The sequence below is a fragment of the Aythya ferina genome, assembly GCF_964211825.1.
Source record: "Aythya ferina genome assembly, chromosome: 2".
NCBI lineage: Eukaryota > Metazoa > Chordata > Aves > Anseriformes > Anatidae > Aythya > Aythya ferina.
Window position 1 is genome coordinate 155,960,372 of NC_140297.1, and position 27,511 is coordinate 155,987,882.

At 38.8% G+C, this 27,511-nt stretch overlaps 1 protein-coding gene across 2 annotated transcripts in view; it reads right to left on the bottom strand.

The window, feature by feature from the left end:
• FAM135B (family with sequence similarity 135 member B) overlaps positions 1–27,511 on the bottom strand; it is a 285,977-nt gene that overhangs the window by 216,910 nt on the left and 41,556 nt on the right. Inside the window, exons 2-3 of one of the 2 annotated variants that reach the window (XM_084510349.1) lie at positions 987–1,178; positions 366–419 (exon numbers count right to left, since the gene is read on the bottom strand). The exons of the other annotated variant lie outside the window; for it this stretch is intronic. The gene's annotated coding sequence lies outside the window, so the exon portion shown is untranslated. The remainder of the gene's footprint in view (positions 1–365; positions 420–986; positions 1,179–27,511) is intronic. 2 annotated transcript variants of the gene reach the window in all.

Consider the following 27,511-nt stretch of genomic DNA (forward strand, 5'->3'; position numbering starts at 1 on the left):
GCTGACAGCAAAATGTGTGGTTATTCTGAAAAGATCACTGAAACCACAGACAGATCTTATTTCTGCTAAGTCAGGGAGCGTGTTGCAAAATGTAACTGCTGAGATACACGTAATCAGTTTGAAAGCATACATTTTCCATCTCTGCTTATAAGGGCTATTTTCTGAGAGCTGCATCTCTGAATTCAAAAATATGTATGAGAAAAGCTAGCTGGTCCCTTTGGCTTCAGGTGCTTCAGATCAGCATGGCTTTGTTACACCACCAAGGATCTGGCTGTGGCTGTGTTACACCACCTTAATTCTCTTGCTAGCACTGGTCTGCAACACAGAGGAAAAATCCACCCCACTAAAACCCATGGTTCTTTTACCTCAATGTCTGGCACCTGTGCAGATCTTCAGCAGTACAATGTGAACGTGATTCTCTACAACCAAAATAAATAAAAATAAAAAAATTAATTTGTCCTCAGTCATGCAAGGACGTCTAGCAATGACTTGCATCGGCACACTAGGGAACTAAGTCCTATACAATGCCTAAAGTATGTTGATATGAGTAGATAAAATTCTGTAAAAAGGATATCTCACAGACATGTTTGGCATATCCTAGAGGAATGACAGCAATTTTAGTCAGAACTTTATTTTTTTTAAAGCTAGAGACTGTGTCATAGTTTTAAGCCAGGAATTACAGATACCTTAGGTGGTACTAGACACCAGTGTTTATGCATCTCCATCCTGTCTCTAGCTAATTTTTCTTTAACAGTCTAAAGAGGTAAGTCATTTTAGCCTAATGCAGACTTCTAAAACAAATCAGTTAAACAAAAACCCTTTGACACTGCTTTGGGGAAGTGTAACACATCAACACCACGGCTAGAGAGCAGAAGGTAGGCCCACATGCATGCTTTAGGCAAGCAGCAGGATGTTCAACAGCTCTGTAGTTAATGCACAGAAAAAAAACAAGCTGTTCATTTGATTAACTGAGAAGCTGAATTTACCTCTTGGTTGTGTCGCAGAGTTTCTATGGCACTGTCTCTTTGTACTCCTCACTTTTCATTATTTCAGAAAAAGGTATGGTCCAATCAGAAAGTGTCTAGTCCAAGAACAGGTAGCACTTTCAAATCTTGGGGGTTTGATTTCTGCTGGATCCCTTGGACTCTCCAGGAGTATTCATAAGACCAAGACTCTTTCTGGAAGGAAAGTACCATATTGCTATAGCATTTTTGAAACACCCTCTGACATGATAGGCAACTCAGTCTCACATAATCCAGTTTCATGCTATGCAACAAAGGAGCATTTAAGTAAAGGGAGAAGAAGGAAAACAGGATAGGGGATCAGAGGATGACTTTCATGCTGCTATTTGATAAAGTGTGTCCAGAATGGTTAACTAGAATGTATCTATATTTATTTTGTTGTAGATGGTGAAAGTCAGAGCTAATAAATATAAGAGGTTCTAAGCGAGTATCACAGTATAAATGTGTGTATAAATCACATGACATTTTTACATATCATACAGGAGAACTAACTCGAACAACTAGAGCAGTAGAAAGAGAATAATCTCTTGATCTATAAAGTATACTGCATCATTTCACTATGTGTATATTTTACACAAAATATGTATCATATAATATATACAAGGATCATGAAGACCTGTCTTGCTCACAATAGCTGTATCCAAGAAAATCTTCAAGGACATAAGCTTATGCTTTCCCTTCCAAGTCCTTTCCTTTACACTTGTCACATCCTAAAGACACAGAGTCCTCATTCAGCTGTTACCCATTCGATATTTTATTTCATTCTGCCATTCAATTGCAGTCCATCATCTTATTTGCTACAGCCAACCTGCCAAGTCAATAGTCTTGTTTCAAATAAGAAAAAAACAGAAAAAAGCTTACCCACCAGTGTTTCCCTTACCTGGAAGGCAATTGGAAAGCTTGGAATACAATCATCTCCTTCACAACTCTTGAAGACGAGATAGAAACTAGATAGAAAATCCTGAGTAAATAAGCTAAGCACATTTCAAGTGCTTAAGATGACACAAACAACCGATAGGACTTGAAGGAACTACAACAGTATTAGGAACACAAAAACAAATTCTGAAGTGTCTTTGTGTGTCAAAGAAAAAAGTTCTGGAAAAATAACACATCTACACATAATGAACTATAGGAAAGAGAGATAAACAAATTCTGGATATCTTTAAGGAGTGAGTGATGTATCTATTTAAGCACATCTTTGTAGAGACCTCTGCAAAATTCAGGAGGTTAATTTGGAGATTTGTCCCTTAGATCACCCATGGATGAAACTGGACCAATGCACCCAAATGCATGTATGAACAAAAATTTAGCCCAAGTGTGGAGACTATCATCCACCAGGTTCAGCTTCATGCCCATGGGGGAGTGGGAAAGAGGATTTTGGGAGTAATACGGGCCTGAAAGAACAAGCTATATAAACCTTCATGAGCTGCAGTAGTACCTCACACAATCATGATCACTATTTTTCTGAACACCCCTATGAGAAAAAGGACTGACATTACCACTTATTTGATACATGGGAAAACACAGCATGGACTTCCTCAGAGACCCCCACACTCGGCTGAGACTTTCTGAAGGTCTGTACTGAAGTCTCTAAACATTGGAACAGATTGCCTAGAGAGGTTTTAGAGTCTGCATCATTGAGGATATTCAAAACTTGATTGAAGGTGGCAATCAAGATAGATAGAGGGTGGACAAGGTGTTCTCCAGAGGTACCTTCCTTTATCAACTACTCTCTGAAATCATGAATGAGTCCTGTACCCTGCTGTTCCCAGAACACACTCCAGAGATGCCCAGTCTCTACCCACTCAGCTCACCCACTACCAATTTCCTTTAATTTTAAGCATAGCCTCATTTTTTTCCACATACACATATTGCCTCTCAGTCACACCCTACACAAACACCCAACCCAGTCAATCTAAAATATCCTAAAACCCAATGCACTCGGTCTCTTCCTAGGTCTCATCACCTCCTACACCAATTTTGTGCTTCAAATAACAAGGGCAACTTCCTCCCCCATTTAGCCTCGGCAGAGTGCAGGGAGCCTTAGGTATTCCACTTGGTGTCCTACCTCAGAGCTGATCCAACCCACAGCATCCCAGAGAAAGGCAGGTAAGTTGTAGAGAATGTTGCCTTTGATGCAGCCTAGAAATCATCCACTGCACTCGATGTGTCAAAGGAACTTAGTTGCTTATGCTTATTTACTGCTGAACACCAGAAAACTGTATTTATTCAAACATTTAAGGGCTAGCTTAGGTTGGTCAGAAGTTCAGAGTGATGGACACAAAAGAAAGAACATTTCTCCTTCTCTTTTCTCTTTGTAGTATCTGCTCCCAAGAGCACATAAGTGCAAGTATTCCAAAGAAAAGTATATGAGCCATTTCAAATGCAGGCAAAACTGATTATTTCTCCTCGATTCATTTACAGAAGCAGCTAAACTATTTTGGCTAGAGTTTTCCAAAATTAATTCAGTGCAAGGCAGATGCCCCTGCATAGAGAGTTTCAGCCCAAGCAATTAAGACACAGCAAAATTATAAGTAATAAAAGCTAGAGCGTTATTATAAGAAATGCTGGACAACCTTAACAACACTCATTGGTATCTCTCCCGCCTAAAACACATATTAATTTACTAACCAGCCAGATGGACTTGTTTGTTTAAGACTCTTCCCTAGTGGTTTCCAGCTTCTTTTTTATATACATCTTTTAAATGCAAAATACCAGTTGGCAGGCAGTACTAGTAGTACCTTGCTATCATGTGGAGTTTGCATATAATAATTTAGGGGGAAAAAAAGACTTGTCCAATATTAATTCAATAAGCTTCACATTGCAGCCTTCAATGTAGAAGAGAAACACCATCCTTACTTGTCTCTAGATAAGCCACAGCACATGTAAGCTAACTGTCCTTGAGGAAAATTCTATGACAGGTAGGAAAAGAACTGGGTAGCAAACAGCCGACCCTGAGACATGCTCACATGCAACATGTTATTCAGCCATTGGATGGCAATCTGCTGTTTAAAACCCAAGCAAGTGGCAAAACAGCATTTGCAACAGTGGTAGAGTTCAGTACTTGAGAGCTGAAAATGTGCTTTATGTTATGTTATGTGGTTTATGTTTACCAGCTTCCAGTCAACTGGGACCTCTCCAGATTCCCAAGACCATTGAACAATAATCAAGAGAGATCTTGCAATGACATCAGCCAGCTCTCTGAGTACCCTGGGGTGAATCAAACTCCACAGACTTATATGCATCCATGCAACTCCACACAAGTTTGGGGTTGACTGGGAGTTTATCATTCCCACAGTCGTGGTCCTCCAACTCAGGGCACTTGGGGTCCCATATCCTATCATTGGTGTTGAAGACAGAGGCAAAGAACGCAATGAATGTCTCTGCTTTGTCTATGTCCCTGTTTGTGAGGTCACCATCCTTATCAAGTAATAGACTAATGTTTCCTATGGTACTCCTTTTGTTGTTAACATATTTTTAAAAACACTTTTTATTGTCCCCCACAGTACTGGCCAACTTCAATTCTACGTGAGCTTTAGTCACACAAATTTTCTGCCTTCAAAGGCAAACAGCATCTCTGTAGTCCTCCCATGTCATCTGACCTCATTTCCAATGGCCGTACACTTTCTTTTTACACCAAAGCTTTAGAATATGATTCCTGCTCAGTCAAGCTGACATTCTGCCCCATCTGCTTGACTTCCAACATTCTGAAATTGCCTGTCCCTGCACTCATAGGAGGTGGTACTTAAAAACTGACCAGCACTGATAGACCCCAATGCCTTCAAAAGCAGTTTCCCAGGGGAACTCACTTAGGTTTTGCATTGCTTAGCTCCCTGAGAAGTCTGAAATCTGCTCTCCCCATATCCAAGGTTGAAGTTTTGGTGGCAGTTTTCCTCCTATCACCAAGGATTTTAAACTCAACTATTTCATGGACACTATGTCCAAGCCAGCCACCAATCACCTCTTCACCCATGAGACCTTCTCTGTTCACAAGCAGTAGACCTAGAGGGCATGTTTCTTAGTCAGTTCCCTTAGTACCTGTACCAAGAAGGTACAGGTATCATCAAGGTGTTTTAGGAATCTCCTGGACCTCTTTGTATCAGCTGTGTGATATTCCCAGTTAATATCTGGCAAGTTCAAGTCCCCCTGAAGGACAAAGGCAGCTGATCTAGAGGTATCTCTTAGTTCCTTAAAGAATAATTAATCGGTGTCATCACCCTGGCTGGGTGGTTTATATTAGACTCCCACAATGACATCCACTTTATTTGCTTTTATTTGCTTTCCCTGAACACTTGCCCAGAGGCTCTCAACTGTGTCATCACCAGCTAAAAACTCCATATGGTCCAGGCCCATTTAAAAAGTAGTAATATGGAAACTGCAAGAGACATTACTGTCTTTCTTAAATCAAAATGGAAGGTCAATGTTGCAAAGAAATAAGATCAAACTATAAACTGTTCTGACAGGTCTCAGCAAAGCAACTTAGGATGTTGCTTTGGCAGATACAGTATCGGTAGATAGGAGAAGAGAACCGACACCAAAATACCTGGACTTGTGCAAAGTATTTGACACGTTCCCCCATGATATTCTTATCTCTAAATTGGCGAGACATAGATTTGATGGATGGACCATTTGGTGGGTAAGGAATTGGCTGGAAAATTACATTCAAAGAGTTGTGGTCAACAGCTCAATGTCCAGGTGGAGATCAGTAATGAGTGATGTTCTGCAGGGGTCAGTACTGGGACCGACACTATTTAACATCATTGTCGGTGACATGGATAGTGAAATTGAGTGCACCTTCAACAAGTTTGCCAATGACACCAAGCTCTGTGGTGCAGTTGATATGCTGTAGGGAAGGGACGCCATTCAGAAAGACCTTGAAAGGCTCAAGAAGTGGGCCTGTGCAAACCTCATGAGGTTCAACAAGTCCAAGTGTAAGGTCCTGCATCTGGGTCAGGGCAATCCAACGCGTAAACAGGCTGGGCAGAGAATGGACTGAAAGCAGCCCTGAGGAGAAGGACCTGGGGGTGTTGGTTGACAAGAAGCTGAATGTGAGTTGGCAATGTACACTTCCAGCCCAGAAATCCAACTGTATCCTGTGCTGCATCAAAAGGAATGTGGCCAGGAGGTCAAGGGAGGGGATTCTCCCCCTCTGCTCTGCTCTCATGACACCCCACCTAGAGTACTGAGTTCAGCTCTGGGACCTCCAGCACAAGAAGGACATGGAAGTATTAGAATGAGTCCAGAGGAGGGCTACAAAGATGATCAGAGGATGGACCACCTCCCCCTGTGGAGACAAGCTGAGGGAGTTGTAGATGTTCATCCTGGAGAAGAGAAGGCTCCGGGGAGGAGGCTACAGGAAAGCTGCGGATGGACTCTTTATTAGGGAATGTAGTGATCATGGTAGAAGGAGTTCAGTACAGAAAATTTTAAGTCACGTCTACATTGCAGATTGCTTTGGAACAACTTCCACAGGGAGTGTAAATGTAGCAGTATATTCCTTAAGTGAACCTACTAATCTTTCTACAAGGAGAAATAAATACATAACCAATGATTCTCTCTATATATTTTGTGTCCATTTCTCCTTTCTTAAGTTATCATTAGGCAGGAAACCTCAGATCCATCCCAGAAAAGCAAGTTATCAAGTTTGTAATGGCTACAATGGACTAATCTAGAGAGGAGCAATGAACCTGTAACCGAAAAGGCATGAAGGTGATGTATACCATAAAGCTGAGTTTCTGGGTTCTGGCAAGTCAGCAAAGCAAGCTAGAAGAAGAGATCAAACTAAACCTTTCACACGAGTTAATTGCTGAGAGTCTTCTTTCACTGAGTAAATGACTCAAATTTCACGAGATCTTACTATAAATAAAAAATACACATATAAAAAAAAAATAAAAATAAAAAGGAAAATAATAGAGCATTTCTGGTGTTAAATTTTATTTCTGCTCTTCCTTGTTCCTGAAAGAACTCAAACAAATGTCCAGCTCATGATTACACAAATATAACTATACAACTATTGCATGATTCTTGTGTATTATAACAAGTGCATACACCACAAAGCCTAAGGGATAATCAAATGTTGGGACAAGATTCTGGGGGCCCTCCCTGCTCCTTTTGTAGAAGATAGAGCAGCCACTGGTTCATTTCAGGATAGCTTTCTCTTTGATGCCTGCTTTCATTTTATTTATTATTTTCAGAATAAGACTTAACTGGAAAATCAAAGTAAAACCTGGGATTTTTTGGTCAGAGAGAAAAAATACTGTTTGTATAGAAAGGTGGAAGTTTGGTGCAACTGGACTTCTTGAAATGCCTTACAGTTTTTGCCTACATAAATTGAGGACTGGAAGCAGAAAATCGCCTGCACTTCAGAGGACAGTTTCTGAGTCTTAGTCTTACATCTGAAATCCCACAGACCATGCCTATATAGTGCTAAAGGCCCAATTCTCACTTGTCTCCTGGGTGGCTGGAAAAATTAAACGGCAAACAAACTAACCTGATTTGTCAATCTAATGCTTAACAAAATAAAAATCCTCTTTTGCATGTGAGGCCTAACAATGGTTATGAAAACACGTGTTTCACCTTAAAGATAAGCTGAATGTTAAAGGTTTGTGTAAAAGAGGGGACACTCGAGCTATATGAGGCTCTTTAGTTCATGTCAGTTCAAAGAAAGGTGAAAGATATTACCTTGCATAAGAAATCACAGAACTACATCTTAATATCTGTGTAGACATTTGCTGCTTATCTTATACTGTATTATTTATTAAAGAGAGAATGAGTACTAGTGTAAGTCTAAAGCAAAAGGTAAAGCAGAGGTGCAGAGAGCAACTGCAGGGCTTCAGGGATTTGCTATAGCGCAGGATTTATCTTGAAGTCCATGAGTACACAATATGAATACATCTCCTCCTCTTCAGCTGTCAGTATGCTTCTGATGACCACATGGTAACAAGAGTCAGCCGCAATACGTGCCACCAGCTGGTTTATCCCAATGGGGAGGACAAAGACGGAGCAGACATGGAGATGGAGCTAATCCAGGGTGATGGCAACATAGCACCCTCTCACTGCATGCCCCAGCCATGTAGGCCTATCTTTAACACTGAGACCATATAGCCTGGTTACTGATACCAGTATGTTATTCTTATGAATAGCTGCAATACACCTTTTACAATTTGGCATGGTCAGAGTCCAGGGGTGACTGCAGAGGTTGGACAAACCTGTGACAGAAGGAAAGGCACTCTTTGTTGTTGGTAGCGGTGGGGGTGGGAATGTTTTTGTTTTTGTTTCCCCTGCCCTATCCCACTCCAGCATGAAAAAAGAAAAAAAAAAAAAAAAAAAAACACCTACCTGCACTAACAGTCACAGACCAAATCAAACCCAATGCCCTGGCTACAGGCCCATCTTTCAAATATGTGTTATGCTGTTCCCCACCACAGAAGTGCAAGTAGGAAACTGTGTGTGTACACTCTATGGCAGAAACTGTAGGTGGGAGCATGAGGCACTCTGCAGTACTCTCCACCCAGCAACAGAACTGTAGATTGGTCCTCGTCTGGAAACCACATCACAGCCTGGGGAGAAAACATCTTGTTTACATATAGATCCAGCAAACGATCAATGAGAGAACTGCAAAACGTGGCCCATGCAAACAATGCTGTATCCTTGGAGTAGCTGATTCAGTACAGGAGACTGGGAATGAAGAAACCCTGAAAACTACAGAGACTGTGGCTGATGGTCTGGGGAGCAGTTTTGCAGAAAAGGCTTTGGGGGTTCTGGAAGACATTAAGCTGAATGTGAGACTTGACAGCAAAGACCAACAGCCTCCTGGGCAGAAACAAGTGAGCAGCTTGTACATCAAGGCGAGGTTTTGAACCCTTCTCCTCAGCATTCTTCAGACCTCACTACCCCGGTTTTGGTAGCGGTAACAAGAGAAAATAGGCATAAGATTAAATAAGAGAAATTAAAACTTTTTCCCTATGAGGGCAATCAAGCAGCGGAAAAAGCTGTCAGAGAGGTTCTGTAGCCTCCATCCCTGGAAGTTTTCTAGACTGGACCGGATAAACCCTGAGCAATCTTAACTGACTCTACAGCTGACCATGTTGAGCAGGGAGCTGAGATAAAAGACTCCTGCATTATGCTAATGATACTTATGACTTGGCTCACTACAGAAGTCTCTTTCCCTGTTTCCAAATCTTCTAAGTAGCCTGCCTTATACTTATTGTGAAAGGGAAAGACAGATAATCTGCATCCGTACTTCTCAGTGACGACAGTCATTCTGGCGAACAGATTGGCACAGCAGGTGTATGTCAAACCAATAAGAAGGAAAACTACAGAACACTAAAGATAATCACTGAATTTATCAGAGCATTACATCACATTCATTTTATTTCCCCTTTTTCTCCAGTCACAAACACAGCAATAGCACTGGCTTCATTACCCAGCTCTGAAATTAAATGGGGCAAGAGAGAGAGACTCACTCTCCTCAGTGCAAAGGGAAAAGTAAACATTTCCCTCCACCTTGAGGGGAGCCTGCATGACCCAGATCCCTTCCAACACCCAGATAGGAGAACATGATTGAAGAGAAAGGAGGAACAGATGAAGGTGGAAAGCAGTAAAGACCATTCTAGTAGCTTGTCTCTTGAGATGTGAAGAACCCTTATCTATTGCTTTGTCCAATTCCCATCACAGAACATGCCCCTGTTTGCCCTGCCGCATGGGACAAGGAATGGTAATATCTCCTCTATACTTCAATTAGGCACCAGCATCATCCCCTGCCATCTACATATGGCATAAACCTCGAGAAAACTTATTCAAACCCTGGTTATCTTCCCATGAACTGCACAGGCTCCTCCAGGATCCCAGTCCCCAGAAGGTGGACCTTTCTCTTTCCAGTCAGAAACAGACTCATTAATATGGCCAGATTGTCTCACATACATTCTTATTTATTTATTTATTTATTTATTGTTTTTATTTTTGGAAACAGAGAAAAAAAAGTGGAATTGTTTTTGTTCTGTCCTACTCTGTAAACAAAAAGTGCCATTACTCACTTTGAGGTGAACATTAGTAAATCCTCTGCTGAGCTCTGGCAGCAACATAACGAACAAACAGGGTCAGGCTGGATGCAGAATAATGATGTGCCACCTAACAAGCAGTTGGAAGTGATTTTGCAGATAAACAGGCTGAAATGTGACACTGTCATATATATATATATATATGTATGTATAATATATAATATATATACAATATGTATTATATATTAAATATATTAAATATTGAATGTATTAAATATTAATGTTGTACATTTATGTATCTATATATATTCACATATATACACACATTCTGTAAACATATATATATGAATTTATACAAACACATATATACATCCACATAGAAAATATATTTCAGTTCATAATCATGTATTACACAATATTACAAATTGTATGTGTGCTTTTTTATGTACAGGCATAAACATGAGTTCAGGTCTTACAGAACTATGCTGGTTCTGTAATTAATTAAGACAAAATTTCTGTTATACCTTACACACACAAAAAAAGTCTAAAATATTTTCAAATTGGTATTTTTGAAGTTCTAATATATCATTCAATTTTTTAAGCACACCAAACTTACTTCTATTTCTAAATAATTATTTCAATCAGATATCTTAAAATGTCAATCTTGTCATTATTGTGCACATATTCAAAGATTTTGTCAGCTCTATCTTTTAAGCAACTCAGAAAGCCGAGATGAGATTGGAACTGTTGATCAGTTTTCCCATGCAGCTTTTTCTCCTGTTTCTCTAATATGACTAGTCAGTGAAATAAATTGAATTCTTTAAACTCATGTTGTGAATTATATTGGAAAGGTTTTTCCACCATTTCATCCTTTATTCCGTTTCCATTTTTTCTGCACTCCATGTATTTCTTTCCTGTACTGAGAGAAATTCTTGGGACACATTCTCAAGTGTGAGCAAGCAAAGGATACGATGTCCTGGACACTAGAGGGCAGACCAGAAACAAACCATCAATTTTATCACTCATCATTCAGACAAAAATAAATAAATAAATAAATAATAATAAAATTAATATTTTTACTTTAAAATTTTAATTCTATAATTTCGTATTTTTTTTTCATTCTATAATTAATTATTTTATCTTTAAATATCTACAACAATGACCATAATTACATAGCATTACTTTTTTTCTCTTAAGTATTCCTTGAGAACCAAAGGTGGAAACTTCATGAAAAGAAAAATCTCATTCAGATTTCCAGGCTGAAAGACTGTTGCTTACATGCTTCCTGCAGCTGATGGAAAATAACTCATGGCAATAACTCTATAGACATCAGGAGCCTTCCTGTGGACCAAACCAGAAGGATCCTTCACATCCTCATATGCATACTGATACTGCAAGTGCATTTGAGTTACAGCCACCAAAATGCCTAGGAATAAGTGTTTACACAGTAAACATGAGACTTGGCATCCATCTCACTTTGCGCTTCCTCATTCCAGCCTGGAGCCACAGTTCCTCTACCTCAGCAAACACTGACATGCAGTGATGCATCCCCCTCTCCTACTTCTTCATACACTTCAGTTTTCTACATTTGAGAGTAAAAGATGATTTTTTTTATTACTCCCAGATGTTGATGGCTTTTACTAGAGGCAAAAGTCCCATGCACACCAGAAACTGTAAGCGTCTTTTAGGCTTATATCCAAAGGTTTATCTCCCCTGTGCTACCAGAAGCAGGCAGCCCATAAAGACTTGAGACAATCCACCCTCATTGCAGGACAGCCAAGATAAATACTCATTTTAAAAAGTTAACCACGGCCTCAGAGAAAGCTCCAAATCACACCTGGGATGAACCAATCATGCTTAACTCATCCTTAACATTCATCACTTTGCACATCCTTACATGTCTTTTCTCACCACCAGAAACCTGTAAGACTGCTGTAGTTCAGAAGGATGTGCCAGTACTATTTACAAACACACCTCTTGGTGCAGCATTGCTCTCTCAGCATAAATGCAAATACAGGCACCGCAGTATCTCACACACAACATTTAGTGCTATGCGAATTGCACCTAGATGTTTTGAGAAACTGCTTTCTTCTAAATGCTGAAAAAGGTAAAATAAAAATCTGCTATTCTTTGAGCCAGGATTATTTTTCTTCTGGCAAGCCTTAGTCCGGGGTCTCTGAGAATACATTCTGTGGATTTATGCAGGGAGAAAAAAACAAAAATAGCCGGTCTCTGCTGGCTGAGTGTATAGGCACAGACATACAGCTGCATTAGCGTGGCTCAAAACCTGAGCTAATATATCTCAAGGGCTCTCAGAAGGACTTACTAACTTGTGTACAGCCGCATGTATCTATGTTACATGGTCTCCAGCTCAGACTTGGCTTTAAACAGCCCGCACAAACCCAGATAACAACTTTGCTGTTTCCTGTCTCTTCTGGGCCAGCCAGGAGAGCCAAGATCCTTCTCTCAGCCATCTGGCAATTGAGGATAAATGCAGCATCAGAATGGTAAACGTTCAGGTGGGGTGAAAGGGACACTTCAACTGACCCCGCAATGGGTATTTCTCCCTTGGTAAAACAAAAGTGATACTCACCATCCTTTGGAAATCATTCTGAGAAGCGTTATAAGAACTCGGTATCTCTGTGGTGTGTTAACCTTGGCAGGGAAAAGTCTCTGCTGCAGGCCTGAAGTCCCTCCTACCCTCCTCCTCCTGGGGCCTGGGCCCTCTGCTGCTTCTCCCTCGCCCTGGGCCTCCTCCTTGGCCTGTGCCCGCTCTGCCCTTTCAGAAATCTGGTTTCCCCAAGGCACCACCAGCTTGGTGCTGGGCTCAGATCTGCCCTGCCATGGGGCCATGTCCAGCATGGGGCAGCCCCTGCCAGCACCTGGGCACTCAATACAATCTCATCCTTTTTTTTTTTTTTTTTTTTTTTTTTTTTAATATGAATTCTGTAGAGATCTTATTGCGACATGCTCATGTGGAGAAACAGAGTGCCTCCAAACGACCTCTCCATGACAGGATACAAAATCATATGCTCATAAGGATAAAACAGGAAGTAAACAACAATTTGTGTCTTCAAGGCCAATGTATTTCCTTTGTGGCCTTCTATGTCCTTTCTTAAAGCACATCCAACAAACAACACCCCATCTTTGCTTATCTCCATGGCTCTTCCTCTGTGTGGACATAAGAGCTCAGACCCATGAGCAAGTACCTCACAGCAAGGCCATAGCCAACACAAATTCATGGTGTTTGCCAAGCTCTGTACATGCCTACATGGCAAGGTTTTCTGAAATTGTTTTAGTACAAGTAAGAAATTACACATACAGTTGTAATTCCTTGGATGGAATTTATTTACATTTCTAGGTATCTGTTTTCAAAAGGAAATGAACTTAAATGGAAACAGGAACAGAAAAGGTCTGCTGAGATTACTGAGGGACAAAAGCACACAAAAAGCTTGACTTGGCATAGGAGTACAACAGATAAGGGAAAAAATGGTTACTCAAGCTTCTAAAGGATGAATGTCAAGATAGTGGAAGAGTTAGCTAACTTAAAGCATGATACTAGTACAAGATCAGTTGGATAGAAAATGTTCAGAAATACGTTTAGGTTGGAAATTACAAGATAATTTCTATCTATCTGAGAACACTGGTTTTGCCAAGGCAAACCTGATAAGGTTTCTCATGGATTGAAGAGAGGGGAAAAAAACTTGTGTCTTGATACCACTAGACATTGTCATCTTCCTCAGATCTCAGAGGGGATTTGTTAGATTGAATTTCTGCTGCTGCAGGAAAATAGGGTAAGTGCTAACAGTCAGCCCTCCTACTTCTTGAGCAATCATACCATAGCAGCTCTAGGTTCTGCTTTGGGGATGGGAAGGTTAATACCATTATATATAACCATCAAATGAGTCGATGGTACTGCTAAAAAAAAAAAAATGCCTTTAAGGCATAATTTTTTAGCTGTCACTAACAGACAGTTTTGGCACTTAATTCACATTCAAATAAATGGGAGCAAGGCAAGCAAATGTCTTGAAAAAATTGCCCCCCATTTATTTATTTTATTATTTTTTTAAAATGCTTAAATCTCTGGTCAATAAATAAAGCACAGAAAATCTATGCTGCTGTTCTCTGGCCTTTCTCTAGACTCAGATGGTTGTGAGCTCCGTGGGTCATTGAAAATGCCTTACTCTTAGTGTGTGCATGCAGAGCACATCAGCCTTATGTGGACTTCTGTTGTTATTGTGACATAAATAACAATAGGAGCTGAGAATGCATAAGTAATCCACATGTCCCAGCAAGTATGAATCCTCTGCCCTCTTTAATAAAAGAAGACTCTGCAAAAATGTCTCTAAATCTCTGTCTCTAAACAATATAGAGGAAAAAATAAATAAATAACCCAGTACATTCATTTGTCCTAATTTTGTAACACTCAAGCAGATTTTGACCATCTATTAATTTTACATGCATTACACACTCAGACTAGGTACTAACTACACATTTGTACTTATCTAGAAGAAAGGAGGTCAATGCTAGAAGTGTCCTGGATGGAAAACTGCTTCACTTTCAACTTAATCAAATAATGAAAGAATTAAAAGTAGTAATGAACCTACAATAAAGCAAGGAAATGTTAGGTAATCAGGCCCATTTATAAAAATGGTTCTTAAATTCCTACTTATTTAACATGCTAAGTTTTCCTTATTGAATAATATATAGTCTATTGAACATTTTAACACAGAGCTGAATGTTACATATTAAATATTAAGCACATAGCAAAGAAATACTTGTGTTCCTTACAGGCATACAATGCTGGGCTGCTGGCTCAGTAGTTCAGAGAAAAAAAGGAGGGCATGATCCCCAAGTAGTGAATCCCAGTAGAAAACAAGGATGGGGGGAAGCAAAAGGAAGCTGTTTGTGACTAGTGGGCTTTTTCTATAAATTTAGTGAAACTACATTGATGCACGTCATAAAAATAAGACATACCTAAAAGATCATCTCTCCTACTCTGCAGAATGTTTTTCATGGAAGAGTCCCTTTGGCAGCAAAAGGAGCTGTAAAAGACTTATAAATCACATCAGTCACACTGATTGCATAATGCTAGAGTGTATTGCAGTATTTCTCATTCCTTTGATTATTTATTTAACCTCAGTGGTTTAAAAAAAGAAAAAAAGTCTTTTTTGGACTATTATTCTTTGAAAGGCAGAATTTCACCAAGCTGAACGGATTCTGATAAGACAAACTAAAGGGAATTGATCCAATTATTTTGGTACAAAAATTTTGTTTGACTAGTGTTCACCTCCTCTAACCCCAAAAGCAAACAGGCATTCAGAAGCTGTTCAAGAACACAGTGCACTTTGAAAGTTTAACTACACAAAAGAGTCAAAGAAACTGGGTGGCATATGAAGTCCTATATACCAAGGAAGTCTTACTTAAGTAAATAGATATAAATGTAGATGGTTGAATATCAAACTCATATCAGCCTCCCCCATTTCAAAATTTTTCATAATGTTTGGTCCTTTAAATGTTTTAATCATTTTTTAAATGCTTAACTGGGTGCACAGAGGAACTGATGTGGTCTAGTTGAACAAATTTGATCAGCTGCTTTAAATATCCTTGTCATCTAAACTGGAAGATCATAGAACCATAGAATCATAGAACAGCTTGGGTTGAAAGGGACCTTAAAGAACATCTAGTTAAACCCTCCTTCACCCTCCCGCCCCCCAGCCATGGGCAGAGAGGCCACCCACTGTGGGCATGGGCAGAGAGGCCACCCAGCCTGTGCCAGTGCCTCACCACCCTCTAAATGACAAATTTCTTAACATCTATCCTCAATCTCCCCTCTTTTAGTTTAAAGTCATTGCCCTTTGTCCTATCATTATTTGCCCAAGTAAAAAAAATGTTCTCTGTCTTTTCTATAAGTTCCCTTTACATATTGATAGGCTGCAATGAGGTCTCCCCAAAGTCGCCTCTCAGCCTTCCTTCATAGGAGAGGTGCTCCAGTCCTCTGAGCATCTTAGAGGCCCAGCTCTGGACCTGCTCTAATAGATCCACACTTGTCTTGTGCTGGGGGTCCCACAACTGGATGCAGCGCTCCAGGTGGGGCCTCACGAAGGCAGAGCAGAGGGGGACAACCACCTCCCTCCCCTGCTGCCCACCCCTCTGGTGATGCAGCCCAGGATGCAGTTGGCTTTCTGGGCTGCAGGTGCATACTGCAGGCTTGTGTCAAGCTTTTTGCCCACCAGAATCCCCAAGTCCTTCTCAGCAGGGCTGCTCTCCATCAGTTCTCCCCCCAGTCTGTACTCCCATCTGGGGTTGCCCCAACCCAGGTGCAACACCTTGCACTTGGACTTGTTGAACTTCATTAGGTTCTCATAGGCACACTTTTCAAGCTTGTCCAGCTCCCTTTGGACAGCATTCCTTCCTTCTGGTGTATCAACTGTATCACTCAGCTTAATGTTGTCTGCAAATTTGCTGAGGGTGTACTCCATCCCACTTTCTATGTCATTGATAAAATACATTCAATAACACTGGTCCTAAGACAGATCCCAGAAGGACACCAGTCATCACCAGCCTCTACCTGGACATGGAGCCAATGACCAACACTCTCTGGATGTGACCTTCAAGCCAATTCCTTATCCACTGCATGGTCCACCCATCAAATCCATATCTCTCCAATTTGGAGATCAGGATGTTATGTCAAGCTAGACTTAGAACTAAGCACAGGCTAATGAGGCGAACCTTAACAGCTGTAATAAACAGTGCAAGGATATCTTCTGGCCTTAACTTTCTCAAGATACAATTGCACTATTTGCTCAGTATGAGTAAGGTGTTATTTGCTGTTATGTTAACAGTGAACAGGGAATGTGTCTGGATAATATGATAAATAGGGGTCCTCCTCATATTTTTACATGGAGTAGCTGTGTCTTCCTTCATAAACTTAATTATGGTTCACTGTAGCTATGTTTTTTATTGAATTACTTAGATAGATTTAGATGTTAGAAGAGGCTGAAATAACACTGTCACCATTCCCTTTATGAGTCCAATAGAAAGGGAACATGTTCAACATATTACAACGTATGATATGTTGATCATGATATGATCATATTACAACACAATCAACATATTACAACATAATTCAACCTGTAACTATGTTGCAATAAATGTTGTTTGAACAGGAAAACAAAAAAAACTTTCTCTCTGAAAACACAGACATCAACCAAGCACAGTGCTTAGAGCTGTTCTTTACCGCCCCACAGAATCCAGACAATACCAAGCTGACAAGGTGCCAGCTAGGTTAATTGGAAATCTGAGCTCTCAGAGTGATCATTGATATTTTCATAAAGACAACGCACATAGAATTAGAGGTGGGTTGGCAAGATTAATGATAGTAATCTAGAAACACACACACACACACACAAAATGCTTAGATTAGGTTACCAGGATATGAATTGTAGGTAGTGGTTTTTGTTTGTTTATTTGTTTTTTCCTGACTGAAAGAGCCACAAATATTTATAGGTCAACTGAAAATTTTGCTTTGCATATACAGACGTATGCTTGTGTTACACAGATCTGTTCTGAACATAGCTCCTAGATTTGCAAACCATTGCAACAAAAAAAATAAATAAAGAAAGAATTAAGGATAGAGCCAAGAAGTTGTGATAGAAAGAACATTGCAGCAGTGACAACATTTTGCTAAGCAGAAGAAACTTGAGACCAGCTTGCAGTACTCTCTAAACATATCAGGGCTGAATATACACTGGATAAAAACCTTTAAAATACTAAGTGGAAAAAAAAAAACTTTGAATTCATGCTGACTTCATTTGTACAGCTTTTTCTGTAACATTTTATGAACAGGAACATTTTCTTGACAGCAAATATATTCCTATAGAATACACTTAGACAAGTCTTTAATTTCAAGTGCATATCTAATTCACATCATTTGCTGAATCATATTTGAACTCCTAGCTGAAAGCATAAGATGCTTTTGCCTGATATCCCAAATTACCATCCTGGATTGGAGAAGAAGTCTATTTGTTACAGTATGTTACATCTCCCTGGTATTACAGGTTCCAAAGAATGACACACTACAGGGAAAAAAATTGATCCATTTCACTCGATCTCCATCAGCCTTCCAGGTGCCAAAGCACAGGATTTATGATCCACTCTAAAAGATATACCACCAGCACCACTGACTCTCTTGTTATCCATGTACAAACATCTAATCCCTTTCTAATTCTCTTTCACTGTCGCTCTCGGGAGTTTGTACAGCTTAATCACAAATTGTGTGGGAAATAACAGCTCTCTTGGTTGAGTTTGAACTTCTCACTACCTAGTTTAATTAACTGTTCTTTTGTCCAAATGTTCAAATAAGGAGAAAGCTCTTGATCTAGTTCCTCTACACTATTAAATATTTTGTTTGTTTGTTTCATATTATTAAACTTCATAGCCTTTCTTCAGAGGAGACCTCTTCCAGCACACAAAGAGTCATCATCCTTCTTTGCATTCATTTGAAGTCTGAAATACCATTTTGGAGATAAGGCATTGGTTCTTCACATACTATCTCAAGTAGAAATGCACTTTATTCTCAGTAACTTCCAGCACAATCTTTATATATCCTAATGTGTTTTCTGATTTGCTTTTTAAAATCTCAATTGACAAAACAAAACTGTTTGTTTGTTCATTTGTTTTTGTTTTGTTCAATTACATTATTTCAAAGCAGTTAAAAATATAAAACTAGTCATGTCTTTCTGTCCAAATAATGAGGACCATCCAACCCTGGACCAAATGATTGAGATCTCTTGAAAGAAAGTAAAATTGATTTTTTTATACAGTTGTAAAATAAAACTCTCTTTCCAATATTATCAACAGCAACTGTGATTGCAGTTCTTTGTGCAATGGCAGTTGACTTCTGTGCTTTCTAGATTGATGATAATTTACTGAAGTGCCTTCAGGACCAGGTTCTCACCAGCTGAAAGCTGATTTAAAAGGAATTTTAAAATACCTATAGTTTCATCTTATGTGTTTCTCCCTTAAAGAAGAAAACAAGATTCCCTCATGAAAATAGCTGTAGCAAGGATTTTGAACAACAGGTCAAGTTTCTGAAGTGGACATAAAAGGCAACTTTACATCAACTGTTTAAAATTCAGCCTTGTTTTTTTTTTTTTTTTTAATTAGCTCATTGAGTTCCACTTCTGCTTTTGCACAGACTCTCTGCCACTTTTCATGCTTTCAGAACCACATGATGTGTCTTTTGGAACATCTTCCCTTTTCTATATCAAAGCCTGAACTAGGAAAAAGAAAGAATCAATAAATCTGCTAGTTACCAATGTATTGCTGAACATGAGTAATGGAAACCAATGGAAAAAAACAAAAACATTTTTTTCCCCTCTTTTCTAACTTCTTTCACTTAGGTTATATTTGGGATAATGCCTTCAGACAGCACTATGTTTAATTCGACAGCAATTCTTGGAACTGAAAGAAGACTGAGTTTCTCAGGTGTACAGGGCAGCTAAAACTCTCCCACCAGCTTCAGCCAGAATTTATGGTTGCGTGGCCCTCCAAAATCTGGCTCTCAAATAGTGTACAAAGTGAAGAGCTTAATTTTTGCTAGCTGCTTAGTGGCAGTGCTCCTGAGGAAAGAGCAACAGACTTGGAGAGTTAACAAGGCTTAGCAACCCTGGCAGACCCCATGAGATGAATGGCCTAGACAGATGCCTGTAGAAAGAAAAGGGGGAAGCAAAGGCTGACTGCCAGTGGCACAGCAAATAATAAGTCTTGATTTCTATTTTTATTTCCTGTCTGTATAGTTCTAAATTGTTTTTGTTTTGTTCAAGTATAAAGTTCCTGAAATAGCAATAGCTATTCATAGTGTGAATAGTGTGAATGAGATGGAGTTCCTCCTAGAGATGTGAGGGGGTTCATTTGTGGAAAAGAAAGAAAAAATAGGGAACTAAACAAAGTTGAACCTCACAATGTAGTATATTTAGTATTTAGATTACATATTTTGCAATGCTGCAGTAACGTCATGGTATCTACTGCTAGGTTGTACTCCATTGGGATATGGAGTTTCCTCCATGTCTTAAAACTATCTTTGAACAATTTGGGGAAAGCATTTTAAGTGGTTAAGTCTGTCCCAAAAATCTGTCAGAGATATGTAACATACCACAATACCACAGTAATTACTATAGCTACTGAAGTTGTGAGCCCAAGCATGATCTCATGATCTGGTCCAAAGTAAACAGAAAGACTGTAAACATCAAAAAAAAAAAAAAAGGCATAGTTCCTTCCTTCCTTTCCTCCTTTCCTCCTTCCTTCCTTCCTTTCTTCCTTCCTTCCCTGCCTTCCTCTCTTCCTTTCCTCCCTTCCCTCCCCCCTTCTGCTAAACTGTTTGCTCTGTTGCAGTGTAATGGAAGAGTCCTACCTGACCTGGACTTTTGGGGCATGCAAAAAATCTCTGCAGCAGGACACTAGCAGTAAGAATTCTTACCACATGCTCAGTGGCACTTACCCACTCGGGAAAAGAAAAACCCTCCAATGGGGATGCAAGCTCATTAGAATTGAATACGAATAGATAGGAGAGATAATGATAATTTTTTATGTAAGCCAGCAAAGTCAAACAGTAATTATTGAAGTACTGCTATATAACTAGATAGAAACATACAAAAGAACCAAGAGAAAATATTTTTATTTTGAAACAAAATGAAAATTTAATCTCTTCTCATCAACCCAATCAAATGGCAAATACATTCCTATTGCAAAATATGGCCTGTGAGCCAGACTGTTCCTGGAAAGCTACATAGTACTACAATCCTAAACTACATACTACTACAATACTAAGGCTTCAGGCACCACAAAAGAACAAAACTGATAATAAGTATCATCTTGTTTTAAAAAAAAAAATAATAAAATAAATAAAAACATTTTTCACCTCCTTGTTGGATAGATAAGTACCAAACACTCATGCAAATTTGCAAAATTCACTTTTAAAGCTAGGGTCTCAGTAAATTGCTAATATGGCATATGGCACTGTTAGGATGCTCAGGAATGAGAAACAATAAATTAACAAAGACAACTAGAAGTCTTTGGTTCTCAAATCTCATTGGGAATATAAAACATCAGTAAAAAGTGAGATGAGGGGGAGGGCACAGAAAACTCCCTAAGAGACCTTCAAAGACAACATATTTCATCAGCAGATATGAAAATAAAGACACCACAATGAACACAGGGAGGTATCCAAAGTGGAAGCTAGCAAAAACCACAGGATATTGTCTCGAGCAAACCACAGCAACCACATACCAAGTGGATTAAAGCCATAAATAATCTTTCATATACAAGCAGGTACAAGAAAAAAAATTAAGAGAAGGTGGAGAAGAGGGCTCAGGATATTCTGAAGTTAGTAAGATAGAAGTTGAAGCCACCTTCCAGCCACAAAAAGATAAAGAAACAAAAGAAGTTTACTTTTGTCTCTTTTTGCCAATATCTCATGTGATAGATTCTCTGCATATATCACAGCAGAGTCTGAAGCAATGAGCATCATTCTTCATGCTTTCAGTGCTCCCATCAGTAAAGTAATGATCAGTATCCCTGTCTGTCTTTTGTGACAAAGCTGAATTAATGTAATTGGCTTCTTAGGTTACTTCAGTTATTAATTTGCACCTCTACTTCAGTAAGTGCATTCAATCTCTATCTACATTTTAGTAATCTTTTGTAGAGAGAAAATGCACACAAATACAAATGTTTTTGAGAAAACACAAGCCTACAGCAGTGGTGTTTCAGAGGTGTGTGGCATAGAAGGCTGCCAGGGATGAAACAAAGACAAAAATCAAGAAATTTTAAATTGAAGTTTCAAAACTTCCATAAAGATTTAGTGGATAATATTAATATAAGGTGATTTTTTACATTTCCTTTAGAAATCTTAGCTTCATTCTAAGATGAAAACTTTTGGATGTAAAATCAGAATTTAATCTTTTTACAGCAATGTCACAATATCTTCCCCAAGCCGACTTTTTTGCCCTTTCTGACTTCAAAAATATCCATAACTGTTTCTGCTTTCCACAGTCTTTTCAGAAAGATCGACATCTGCCCTGTGAAGACCTCAATGTGTGCAAGTGCAAGGATTTTAATCTTTCTTACAATAGATAAGAAAAGCTTCCATTTTCTGGGACCTTGGGCTGAGAGCACAAGTCTACCAAAATGTTATTGAGGGTTTTGTGGGAAAGGACCCAAGGATGCAGAGCATCTTTGCTCAATCCAGTCCCCCAAATACACTAGTGTCAATGCAAATATAATTTGATGAGAGGGGAGACGTGTTAGTCCTCCCAGAGTTGATGAGCTTGAGTGGAGTTCATAAACGTTCAGTCGCATAGAAATGGAAACCTATGTATGCTTTCATGAAAAAGTTTGTAACCCAGAGGGCTGATTTTGCAAATACGTGGTATGTGATGCCTGCAGAACCACCACTAGCATCTTTGCTGGGACTTATCTTTGCTGAGCTAATTTGTTCCACATACACAACCGAGTGACTTTGTCCTATGACATCTTTCTGCATTCTTCACAAGTCAGTAGAGGTTTTCCTCACACCACTATCAATACAACACAGCACTAGTCAGAGATAAGAAAAACAAAGTGATTGTAAACACACTCCCATTACAAAAACATGATCGTCCTGATCATCTCTGACAAAAGCTTGCTGGTTCAGAGTAGTGACTGAGCATTTAACACTGCCAACTGCAGAGAAAACTGTTCAGTATAGATCAGTCTCTGGCCACAGCTAAATTGTAAAATGGGCCTTGTTCTGGCATGACTATGCCTGTGGCAGCTTTGAATACAATCCATCTGAGGGAGTTTGCGCCAGCCAGTGTACACAGGCTATAATAAAAGAGCTCTTACACCATTCTTGAGTTGCACTCTCAGTTCTTGTCTCAGTCTTTAGGGACTTAATACAGCAATAATGTCTTGCCTGCAAATGCATTCAAAGAATCATTATGGGTCTTTTCATGTAGATGTTTCAGCCAGAGGAATTTTATTTGGGGAGGTCATCTTGGCTCTGTCTGTAACCCAGATCATTAGATCATTACCTGGAATTCTTTACAGCCCCACCACCATCACTTTAAATTTTAATTTTCCTTCTACAACACACAGTCCAGTTTCAGTTGCTCTGAAAAAAGTATAGATATCAAAGTATCTTATTTTTCTGAGATATGGAACACTTATGTTGACTAATTACAAGATCCTCACCTTGTATGCTCCATAACCTCTAGACTATGTTTTCTGAAAGCTAATATTTTTCTTTTCTTAACACTTGCTCCCCACAAATCTAAACTGATAGGAATAATAATAATAATAAAAATATATATATATGAAAAGGTTGTGTTGATTATAGTGGGATTTCTGTGTTGTTGTTTGTTTACTGCTTTTAATTACAAAGATGGTTTGACAGCATTTATTGAAATCTTGTTTCCAGCCTCCCTTCCAAGGATATTTTTGGGGAAAAAAATAAAATTATAAATAAAATAAATTATAAAATACATTAAGGAAGTGTTTTTTGTTTGTTTGTTTTTATATTCACTACTTTATATTAGATTATTATCAGAGAAAACACACAGCATGGTCAGCTCCAGAGTTTCTGCTAAATTATGGCCAGCATCCTCCTAAAAAGTTGACCTCTGGTCACTTCTTTTTTTTGATCACTATGAATTTAATCATTATTCTGCCTGCAACAGAAACTTTGATCTAGCAAGATCTTAAACTTAAATGAAAACATCTAGGTCCTTACATTTAGTCTGTACTTTGGCAGTTTCATTTGACAGAAACTTTGTTATCTCTGCACATAGCTAAACCTCATCCCTTAGCTCCTCTTATCTCTCCCTTAGTAGAAACAGCCTTTTCTCTTGCCTTGATGAATGCAGCCTTGCTGTGGTCATTGTCTACTTGGAATGGAGTTTCAAAGGCCATTTTCCTAGTTTGCCATGGGGTTATTTTCTGCTTTAGTAACCCTTTACCTCTCCTTCTTTGCCAAAAACAGTTTGAATACAAATCACTCAATTCATTTTTTGTCCTTTTTTTCACTTCACCCCTCATTCAGCATTAGTGACATTCACAGCACACTGAGGTTGTCAAATCTTTTCTCCCCTTACTCTGGTCTTCCTGCTCACAAGCAAACATCCAAAAATAATCAGTCGGCTATCACATTTTTATCCATCCAATATTTCCTTTGCCATGATGCATTTCACAAACACTGCATGCACTATAAAAGAAAGCTTTGGACTTAATGACACTTAAGTCCCAAAAGTAAGACTTGTTATATTGCAGAAAGACGCCCTCTAATACAAATATTGTGCAAACCTCTGCTCCCTGCCCTGTTAGAGGACTTGGGTTAAATAGCTATCAGAAAACTTTTCATCCTTAGTGTTCATAATTCAGAGTCTGCACATCTCCCTAAGCCTCTTCTTTCCTGAGACACAGAAAATACAAGAGCAATATACTTTGCCTTCAAGACAGTTTTTGCCCTTGCAGGTCTACCTTGTGTTGGCTGTAGTCATGCTGTGCCAATTAAATGTGAAGACTTTCCCTCCAAGGAAATTTCTCTTTTGCGAGACATTTCAAAATATCTGAATTTCTTAATAAATAGGAGTCACTAAGAGAAAGTGAGGTGGGCTCTCAAGAGAATTTCCTTTTAGCTGTGAAGAAAATAAAAGAGGGAAACTGGAGAGACACCAACTGAATTCACAGACACAATGAATGCTGTTAAAAGGGATGTGCTATAGTATAATACATCTTTGATTTTACTACCAAGTATGATCAAACATTTTCAGGCACACCCATTCAGTCTAAACATTTTTGGGCATTCATCAGGAGATGGAGACTTCCTTTTCACTGGAACAAGCTAACCAGGTCTCTCGTTTCTGATGAGCCAGTACAGATACAGATAGGATTCAGAATCCTAATCCCACACTTTCTCCACTAAAACTATTTTGAGCATTGAGCACAGAAGAATGAAAATGAGCACTCTTTTATTACAAAATACAGTTACCTACATATTACAGCTCTTCTAGGTCCAAGGGAATGAAGTAGGGCAAATGAAATGAAACGTGCTCCCTATATTCTGTCCCCAACAAAGCTCGTGTTGATCCATATTCAACACTTCCTGCCATTTTACTCAAACATTGAATCAAACAAGGATGGAATTAAATCATGCATTTTCACTTCTTCACCCACTAAATATACTTTCAAAAACAGAATCCTTCCAAGTATATCACTGAGAGCCAGACAGCATCTACCCCACGCTGAGCCTATGTAATCAAGTCTCCATTGAAAATACAAATATAGAGCTGGCTGAGTGACTGATAGGCAAATTAGTTCCCAGGTTAAGCCCTGCAGGAAAGGATTTGCAAAGTAAGAGAGTATTTGCTATCTTCTAGGAAACCAAAGACAAGAAAAATACAGAAAGCTCTCAGTTCAGGAATTACTACTCTTTAGTAAATACAGATGTAAGCAATAGAAACTTGCTTTTACTGTCTTTGCCAGGGAAGGCAAGAAGCCATATTCGTTATTTTGAGAGAGAAAGATTACAGCACCGTTGCACAAAGGGTCTTCATTATGCTTTCATCAAGCTAAGGTGGATTCCAAAATATTGAGTTTACTGAAAATATATCACTCCAAAAAATCATCAAGAACCACATCTCCAAGAACCCCAAATCTGTAGTTGCAACCTAACCTTTAGATATGTGCTATTTTCAGGAGCTCTCATTGAATTCAACTTCAGTGCTTTCAGCTCACTGTTAAAGCTGCCAAATTATTTCAGAGTACTTTCCAGAAAGTGTGCTGAAGAATATAGAGCTATAATTCATAGTTGTATAGTTCAACACTGTTTTGTAAAAAAAATTCTTTCAGACAGGTATACCATCTCAATTAATTCTGCCCTCAGTGAAGTAAAGTAGCTTGGTAAGAGAGCAATTCAGATTTATTGTGTGATGGGATGCCTATGTGGATAGGCACAGTTGGTGCACATTCAATATAGTAGACACCTCTGAGGTCAGAAGAGAACATTTGGTTTACTTGCTTTCTGTAGATAGGAAGTATCACCAATCTAGCCACTTAACTATCAACAAGCTTTCTTCCTCTAGCTGCAGCTGAGCAGAGGAGAGGGAGAAGAAAGTTCAGGGACAGGAAAGAAAACGTCTATTTATAGATAAGAATATATGAGCTCTAAAGCTCTTCCAGATGTCTTCATGATTCCTCTAACAAGCACATTTCTTTTCAGGTCTCCAGTGAATCCTTAATGTATCAGATAAGTAAGGAACAGCTGCAAAACGGTATGCTAAGGTTTCAGTTTTCTTTTGCTGGTCTCTTGAGCTTATTACATTTCACAGTAATCCTAAACAATACAAACTCACTCAGGAAGTTTCATCAATACTCAAATGTGGAAAGCAAAAAAAAAAAAAAAAAAAAAAGGAAAAAATAAAAAAAAGAAAAAACAGAGAAGCAAAAGAATCATAGAATGTCTTTTGACAGTGACAAACTCATAGAATTATAGAATAGTTTGGGTTGGAAAGGACCTTAAACATCATCAGATCATTTAATTCCAACCCCACAGCCATGGGCAGAGACAGGGAAAAAACAAACAAACAAACACAAAAAAACTAACAACATAGTATGAAAAAAAAAAAAAAAAAAAAAAAAGTAAAACTGGCTAGTCTGTAAAGCAGGTGAAAAAAATCAACATGCAAGGTAGAGTGAAACCAGCCTATATAGCTGTTTTAGTTTTTGAACAGTATCACAGGATTCCAAGTGCCAGGGACTTGACTTAAAAAAAAAAAAAAAAAAAAAAAAGCAATAGCAGAGCTGTCAGAAGAGTAAAACTGAAGCAGCTATTTAAATTTTCAGTGAAACTAAAAAATTACTGAGAACTGCCATGACATTCCAAAGCCTTTGAAATAAAAGGGACAAGGATTTGTTTTGTTTTGTTTTGTTTCAGCTCATTTGGTTAATTGATACCTTCCTTGAAGACTCAGCAAATCAATAAACACTTCTACTGGAATCAAGTTCCTCAGCCAAAGAAAGGCATGGAACTGAGGTTTTAGCAATACCTACTTCTCATTCATTTTATATATACATACATATATATATATATATATATATATATATGTTTTTAAAATGCTCTGTGTGTATCAGAATAGCTAGTACGTTCCCAGCTAAGCATATGTGGGAGGTTAGCACAGACCTACACCTTTCCTCAAGAGCTGTCAATTAGTAAAACTTGGCAGAAAGGTACAGTTCCTTCTCTAGCTGCAGGAAAAGTAATCTGCTACTTCCATAGTTTCTCACTAATGAAGAAATTTTATCCCATCTTTGGCCATGTAGAACACTGAATGAGAAGGAAAGGGCAAAGCTTCACCAATCCTTGTGCTCTTAGCATGCATTTGAGTGGCACTGGAGCACCTTCAGTGCTCTTTCTGAAATGGAAAAGATTTGCTTGTTCTTGCTCCACACTACTTT